The 9051-nt window shown below is 36.7% G+C and overlaps 1 long non-coding RNA gene across 1 annotated transcript; it reads left to right on the forward strand.

The window, feature by feature from the left end:
• The first annotated feature begins 1229 nt into the window (after window positions 1-1229).
• On the forward strand, window positions 1230-4898 carry LOC136759719 (uncharacterized). The gene is made up of 3 exons (XR_010820103.1): window positions 1230-1330; window positions 3487-3537; window positions 4497-4898. It is a non-coding gene; the product is annotated as an uncharacterized LOC136759719 (long non-coding RNA).
• Window positions 4899-9051: the final 4153 nt, after the last annotated feature.

A 9051-nucleotide genomic window follows, 5' to 3' on the forward strand; every position in this document is an offset into this window, starting at 1 on the left:
TGTTATCTTAATCAATACCATAACTGAGGATTAGAGGATAGTAATCGATTGCGTAATGATACAAATGAAAGTAATTTCTTCAGTCATAATAAACAAGTCACATAAGCATGGGAAAACAGAAAACATACTGTGTCAACTAATGGCAGGTCGTTTTTCAGGTATTGCTTGCTCTAAATGATGTCAGATTGAGGTACTTTCAAAACACACTTTCTGTGTGTGTATATGTGTATTTTTCTTCATGACTTAAATTTACTAGTATTTTTTACACATAACAAATTGTTCTTTCATAAAACATAAGACTGAGAATCAGGAAACTTTAGGACCTTAGGACAAACAAGTGCTACAGATGAACATTGCCAACAGTCTTTCATGGCAGTGAGTTTTAATCAGTCTCTACTAACCACTTTCAAGCTGTGAACATTACATTCATGTACCAAACTATGTGAACACAACAAAGCAAACTACAATAACAACAGAGCTATAAAAACAAGTTATTTTATATGTTCATTTGTTCTGTATTATTTGTATTATTATTATTATTATTAATATTATTATTATTATTATTATTAATAATATTATCACATCTAATATATTTTGCATTGCGGTGTCAAAATATTGTCTATAATTCATATGTAAAGATGATTGCGTTCAGCATGTCAGCAACACAATCTGCTCAAACCTGTTACTAGGTGTACATTGTTCATATTTTAAAATGTATAAAATATGGAATTGCATAGTAACACTGGTCTATACTCCATTAATTATTTGAATCATTCTTGTGGGAGTCTTCTAATGTTTTTTTTTCCTGACTAAACACTTGCTTCAAAGTAGTAATACATAAATACAGACAATCCTGCTATAATTTGGGGGCTTTTCTTCTTCTGTCTTTGGCTCCACAGTCTTGATCCAGCAGAAGCTATCATACTATTAAACCACATTTGCAGAACAATAACATTGAGCAAAAACCACATTCCTTGACACAGAAATTGGAACAAATATTTTCCAAGTGGGCCATAAATAAACAGTATGAATCATGTAATTATATAATTTAAATGGAAAAACAGCATTTACTATTTTCCAAACCTTGTTATTGATGTTGGCATAAGTGATATTCCCACAGTTCTTTTGTTTTTCTAGTGGCACGAATGCCTTTGAGCTCTTCACCTGCAGAAGGTCAGGTGTACCCGTGACACATTTGTATAACTTGTTAGGTATTCAAGCAATGCTCTAGGGGAAAACTACTGTTTACTTTCAGGAGAAGTCACACCCTAAGAGTAAGACTGGCTGATGAAAGTGGATTAAAACTCAACACCAGACACGGAGAAACACAGTAGGTCTTTTTAGCTTGAAAGAATGTAAAACTAGAATGCTGTGATCACATTCTTGTGTGTTTTTATTTTTCTGAATAGAGATTACTGTAGTGCACTTACAAGAAAGCATGTGTTTTTCCCCCCTGTCGAACTGTTGGGTGTGTACACTACACTTTGTATGTGTGCCATGTGGGAGGGTGATGAGCAAAACATTTTGCGTATAATGAAAAAGTTTGTAATTGGATCTGATGTGTTTAGGTTTTTTTTTGCCACATAAATATGAGCGCTACCCTCTTTAATTATTGCTATCATAAAACATCTGGAGCTCCCTTAAATCACCTGAGCAACGAGCAATAAAAGGGGCAGTCTATATCATCCTAAAGTTCCTGTTATTGAAATACTTGATAATGTGTATATCCATTACGCAAATCCTGGCTTGTACTGTATTGTTTTTCATGCTTAGATATTTTGGTATTTTAGAAGCCTTGGTAACCAGACCACAAAAAGCATTTACCAAAGCAGGTTTTTAGAAAGTGTTCAGATTTAACCATATGGTATCTATTATTCAGTGCATCCCTTTTTAATCACAATTATATAATAGCTCATAAAAACATCTCAGGGCAACCATTGGATGTGAATGATTGATTGAATGAATGAAGCATTTATATGCCAACATTATAACTATTCAAATTCATAAATACAGTATTTCCTCATGTCATTTATTTTTGCGAATAATTTTTTATAAGATGTGCTATATTATCTTTGTTACTGTAGATGATGATGTTGGATAACATAGCCAGCATGTTAAATAGCATTCTATACCAAAGGGGAAAATGGTGAGTTACAAAGAGAATGTGCAAAAGAAAATGCTTAAAAACCCATCCAATTAAAAGAACACATCAAACAATAATCTCTCCATACATACTGCATTGGCTGCAACATAGATTATACACATTTAAAATAATATTTGTTATATGTATATATACATAGTTTAAAATATATCTAATTTATATTCATCAAGATACGTTTACTTCATTTCGAGTATAGTAAAAACATATATTGTATAATGTTTTAAGAGTTAGCACTTTTCCATTTTAAGCAGTAAATAAAAAGTGTTGATAAAAAATAAAAAATGTAAATGTGAGACAAGGCACCAATTAAACTGAACAAGTAATAACTGTGTACCCAGGGAAGACCTGTATTTGACAATATCCTAGTGTTAACATTGGTGTTTCTGAAGTCAAAGACGAACTCCTTATTCTGTATAGTGAAGCATTGGAAATGTGCCATTGTTTTTAAACCCAAACTCTGGTGGGGGGAAGTGAATAATTTATTTCATAAACTGTTTCTTGGAAATAAAGATTTTCAACATAGCACTGTGTAATAATTGAAGAAACAAGGAATTTCATACAGTAATGACTTTGCAATGTGTTTTTAGTAGACGTAATTCCATTTCTTTTCTATTGTTTCAAATTCTTGAACTTTAAATCTTGTAACTACGCTTCCCTGGTGGTATCAGAAATCCATTGGTCAAACAAATCCTTTTAAGGAAGACTTGCTCACTCCAGGGCCAATGTTGACCAAAGTTGTCCAGAAACATCTACCCAGGAACTGAAAATAAAGAAACCTAGTGATCTTAATTAATTAAACATGAATTTTATCACACTGTGTATGGGGAAAAGGGTCCTGCTCACCAGTTTGCATTAAAGCATGTAAATTAAATAATCCTGAAAATTATGTCACATCTATTGCATACCATGAATTGCCTCCCATTCATATTTTCTACTTATTTATATAATATACATTTCAATATGTATTTTAATTAATATATACATAGTTTGTGAAGCCATCTATGTGCATGTGAGTTTTCCAAGCCTCCTGTAACCTTAAAAAAGAAAGAGATAACAAGCTTTGAAAGACCTGAGCAAATGGCAAGATCTTTGGTGGTACTTACTAAACACTTCCATTATACACGAGAATATCTTTATTTTGAGTGTCATTGACAGATTCACTGGTCACTAGGGAACTTACTGGTCATGTGTTTTTCCTTTAAAAAATAAAAATAAATGCTGTCTTCATTTAATGCTCAGTCAACTGATCTGTATTACAAGAAATACTATAAAAATAAATAAATTCAAGCAAAATTAATATACTTTTTATTTTATTTTTTTGACAGCTGGATAACATTTAATTTCATTTGAGGAGATTAATTGCAAGAAGGAGTAAGGTAAGGATACTGTTGATTAAATACATGATTATGCTTATGTTTTAGACCTGATAAGTTATTCATAATAGATGTATTTATACAGCATTAGACAAACCGAGTCTGTTATCTAGAGCTTAACTATTTATTTTGTGCAGATCTATTAAAATTAAAGGTGACAGCTAATTTAAATTGTGTTTGATTTTGAAGAAATTTAATACATTGCAAGGTGATAGCTACTGCCTCATACAAGTTCTGATGCAAAAATATGTAAATGTCCCCATATTAGAATCTTTGTTTAGTTGTCATTCTCACATGGGGCACATCAAAGCCATATGACCTGATTTTGCACCTGCTGTTTAATTAAATTTACAAGGCAGACACACTCTCCACTCCTGGTGATATACAAATCAGTTTTTATTACCACAGCCCTGTAATTTACAAGGCAATTGACTGCTGAGCTGTAATAGTGGCTGCCAAAGTGTTCTCTCTGAAAAGAGGTGAGAACCCACGATGGTCTGTCTTGCGTACGATTCTGCATGAGCTAGGTTTTGTGTGAGAGGAAACTGGGAATGTGGATGTGATGGGAATCCCAAAGTACATGTATTTTATAGTATTACGCAATTCAAAGTAAGCCTGTTATTTGGGCGAATTAACAAACTGTAGCTAAAGGGACTAATGAACAAAAACAGTCACTTCACTACCGAGGGAGTGAAGTACATAATCACTGTATTCTTATTGCTAAAATTGTATTGGTGTATCACAGCAGCATTATTAGTTATCAATGATGCAATGTGGAGATACTCTTCTTTGTGATATTGCATTACACTCCTGTGCTGTAATACAATAATCTCACAAACATATTTAAGACAGAACAGAAATCCCCTTTAGAAATGTTAGTCTCAATTCAGCACACATTTTTTCAGTTTTTATTTTGAGTAATGACTTTATGAACTCTTTTCTCTGTTTGGATTCATTTGCAGCATTGGCAGCTACAGCTTACACACCCAGTCCACATTCTCTGGATGCCAGTATAAGTGGACCCAACCCAGAATGCTCAGATGTCCACATTTCAGTAGTGATGACTTAACTTCAATGCCTCACTGGCATTGTACTGGTAGAATAAAATGTATTTTTCAATGTGAACTATCACTATACAGGACACTACTGCACACTTTCCATTGCTGAATTCTACAAGCAGAAAGTTCTGTGATGAACACCATTTTATGAATTTGAATCTGTGTGTGTGTTGTATACATAGAAGCATATTACAGATGTTTGTTTTCGTGTGCTAGTCCACATCCTCTTGCTTATTCAAAATACCAATGAAAATGTACTGTGGCCACACCTGTTGTGAATTCATTAAAGTGGGGAGCAGTAGTTTATGCAAATACTTTACTGTATATACATTCTGAAGCTCCTTCAGATTGCACAGTCAACAATTGTGAGCTGCTTCCTTGATTTCAAATCCCAGGGCTTCCATTGGACATTGTGATGGGCAATGAAGAGTGTTGACATTTGTGCACTGTTAACTACATAGATAAAAGACATAGATTAAAAAAATGCTTAGTGGGCAGTACTAAGTTCGGATGGCAGTCTTATGGTTTTTGGTCCAACTGGAGCTCTAAATTAATTAATCATGTTATTTGATCAGTTAGAGAGATATAAACCAGGTGGCACAGTGGCACATGGTTTAGCATTGCTACCTCATAGCTCCTGGGTCCCAGGTTCAATGCGTGTGTGTGACACTTGCATATTCTGCCTGTAGATGTATGGGTTTTTGCTCCAGTTTCCTCCCACATCCCAAAGACAGTCTGCTTTGGTTGACTGACTTCTCGAGTGTGTGTGTGTGTGTGGCCCTCAGATTAACTGCCATCCCATATACAGCAATTTTGTTGTTCTAAGGTACCTTAGGTATACCTTGCCTTGAGCCCTCTATCTGCCAGGTTTTTCTGCGGGTTTTCTGGATTGTACGTCTGATACACTAGACCAGGGGTGGGTAACTTCTTAACCTGGGGGGGGGTGGGGGGGTGTTTACAGGCTGTTCACCCTCATCCAAATTTACAGCTTTTTGAATATGACATGTGCTGAAATGATTATGGTATATGGTGAAATGGCTATGGATATCTCAGCTTTTTCTGAGAGTATATCAGCTTTTTCTGTGATTATGACATATGCCAAGAAGCACGTGACATTATCAGCCAATCAAAGCTCACCCATAAAAGTCACTGCATGAGAGTTATTTCCACTATAAGCATGGCAATAAAAACACTGAAATAGTGTAGACAAAAATATGTCTTTATACATTGGTAGCCTACAACATAATTTTAATGAAAGAACATATCCACAGATGTCTTGGTTGCGCTGTGGATTACGAAATAATAAAATACATTTTAGAGGTTGGTTAACACAGTCCATTCTACCATTCGGCGTTTAAATGACCAAGGTTTCTTATTGCTCAAAAAAAGTAAACTAACTGAGTTTATGGAACATCAACGTTTTTACAGAAAATAAAAACAAGTTAGACTATAAATATACCACGGTAATTATATTAATTAATTTATCTCGGGATGTAAAACAGAAATACAAAATATACTCCTTATTCTTTAATTATCCCTAGCTGGAAGCATGTCAGTTCATCCCCGTCAATTCGCCCCCTCATATGTTCTCCACTTTAGCATTTGTACAACTAGGCTTTATAAATATATATGTCACGGACGGTGTTAATTAGCTTAATTATCGAGGCAGTACCATGCCGGATTGAGAGGGACGGACTGGGCTGAGCTAAGTATTGAAGTACGAAGATGGAAGGATTGGGAAAGAAGACAGACAAGCAGTGATTGCTTTGAGTGATTGATTGCTCTGCCGCTTTCCCCTCACTGTTCATTTGAGCCACGACTCTGGATACACCCTGAAACAAAAGTGATTATAGACGATTAAGATTACAATATTACGAATGGCTCCTTACTCGGTGGGAACTGTTACTTACCTCACTCTATTTCGCATCTGTTTGCAGGAAAGAAGATGAGACAGTAAATGGCACAATTGTTTACATAAAGAGGCAATATTCAAGACTTTTATATTGATTGTTTTACTAATATCTTGCTTTTTCTTTTTTCATATGTATCTTTGGTTATTAAGGTTTGGGTTTTAGCTCATTTTAATTGCCCAGTATTTTAAATAAAGGTGATTTTAGTGCACATTTTACAGTTGCTGTTATATACTGTTTCTAGATTGCAGTCTTCGTGCCCTGCATCGTGTTGTTTGTTGCCTGTGAAAAATTTAAATTGTTAAAACTTTTACACGGGGGTCCAAATCAAAATTAGTATGGGCCTTCAACTACATTGGCACCTCCCCCCCTCCGACAACTTGGCAGCACCAGTCCTACCCCTCACCCCACAGGATTACCAGGGGGTGCGAGTCTGTAAAAAGGTTAAGAACCACTACATTAGACAATCTTGCAAATCTGGGACCAATAGGTGACTTCCATGATCCCATCACAATTGCACACACAGATTACAATAAAGTGTCTTCCCTCCAAATAATGATGCTCCTTTCACAAAATAGTGGTTTCCCTGTTGTTTTATTAACCCCTAGACGCTTTTAATTATAGGGAATTAGTTACTCTTGTTATAATTGGCATATATTTCCCAGACTGCACTGCTTCCAACATTTAACACGTTATTCTGCTAATCTAAATATTTTAAAGGCTTTAATTCATCTAAAATCAAACACCCCAATGGTGTGTCTTAAACAGCAGGAGGAAACCAACATTTTTGACATTTCCAACATAAGTTTCTTACTCTGATTGTCAAACCATGAGCCTAATATTTCTATAGGTACTTATCAACTCTGGCTTCTCTTCAGCTTGTTTTAAGCCTCTAACCTTTTAATAAAGACTTGGACTCGGGTTTCTCTTCATTGCTGATATTACCTAGCTTTTGAGAGTCAATGATTTGTGACCATTTGCATCCAGCAATTGTGCTAAGGTAACGAAATTATAAATTCAATTTCCTTCAAACTGGATGCACAGAATGAAAAAGGTTTCCATGGATTTGCATGACTCTGGGTGAGTAACGAAGCATCCCATTAATGAAGGCAAACAATTTGATGAAGTCCTAGATGTATCTGCACATTATAGAAACATCTAGACATAATGTCAGTAAGTGGACATTGGAACAGAAATTACTCAATATTAATGCTGTCATATTATAGTCAGGACTGGCAACACCGGGGCTTTCAGTAACCAGGAAGACCCAAGTGCGGAGATCACAGGCTCATAGTTCAACAGGCATGAGGTCAGGGATCCGGCAGTCAGGATATAGAAGACAAGGCGAGGGGCGTAGTCGGAGTCATGGGTGAGGGTCTGTGCAAGATGGGAAGCTGTTCTAGAAGTCTGGCACAGAGTTGGCGAGAGGGTTTGCCCTGAGCACAGAAAGAACAGGCGGCGACAAAGTGTTGGACATCCTGCCGTAAGGTTGGCCACCAGAACTTTTGTTGGACCAGGGCTAGGTTGCGACAAACTCTGGGATGTCCAGAAGCCATGGAGGAATGTAGCCAATGAAGATGCATCTGGGACAGTACAGAGCAAGGGACATACATGAGAGAGGCAGGGCAAGCTGGTGAGGGATCAGAGGTTTGAGCTTGTTTAATGAGATACAGAATGTTTCATCGTAAAGTTGCTACAATGCAGGACGAGGGTAAAATGGGTTCAGAGCATACAGGAAAAGACTGAGCATTAAATTGTCAGGAAAGAGCATCTGCCTTTACATTCTTGGAACCAGGTCGATAGGTGAGTGCAAAGTGAAAGGACATGAAGCATCATGCCCAGCGATCCTGATGGGGATTTAAATGTTTCGCGGAGTGAATATATTCAAAATTTCTGTGATCCGTCAGAACTGTTAAGGGATGCTGAGAAAGGTATGGAGGGATCCGGGTGCTTTAAAATTGGAGCAGCGGTAAAGAGGGTCTTGAATCTTGCAAAGGATTCACTGGTGCCATCTGTCCAGCACAAAGTATGAGCAGTTCCCTTTAATAAGGAGGTTAAAGGAGCTGCCACAGAACTGAAGCTGCAAATTAATCGCAGATAAAAAACTGGCAAAGCCCAGGAATCTCTTTAATTATTTTACTGTCCGAGGTTGTGGCCAATCCGTGACTGCCTTTACCGTCAGCATCTAAGATGTACCCCAGAAAATTGATTCGTTGCCGATGAAAGTCGCATTTCTCTGCTTTTACATACAGTTTATTCTGCAGCAAGCACTGGAGGACCTGGCGAACGTGAGAGTTATGATTAGACAAAGTGGCAGAGAAAATGAGGACCTGAGATCTGAGAACCTCATTGACAAATGCCTGGAATACAGACGAAGCATTAACAAGACCAAATGGCATGACAAGGTATTCATAGTGGCCACTATGAGTAATGCGGTTTTCCATTCATCCCCCTCACAGATTCTGATTAAATTGTAGGATCTGCGTCAATCCAATTTTGTGTAGAATCTAGCTCTATGAATTTGTTCCAGAGTGGCAGGTACAAGAGGT

The sequence above is a fragment of the Amia ocellicauda genome, chromosome 1, assembly GCF_036373705.1.
Source record: "Amia ocellicauda isolate fAmiCal2 chromosome 1, fAmiCal2.hap1, whole genome shotgun sequence".
Lineage (NCBI taxonomy): Eukaryota > Metazoa > Chordata > Actinopteri > Amiiformes > Amiidae > Amia > Amia ocellicauda.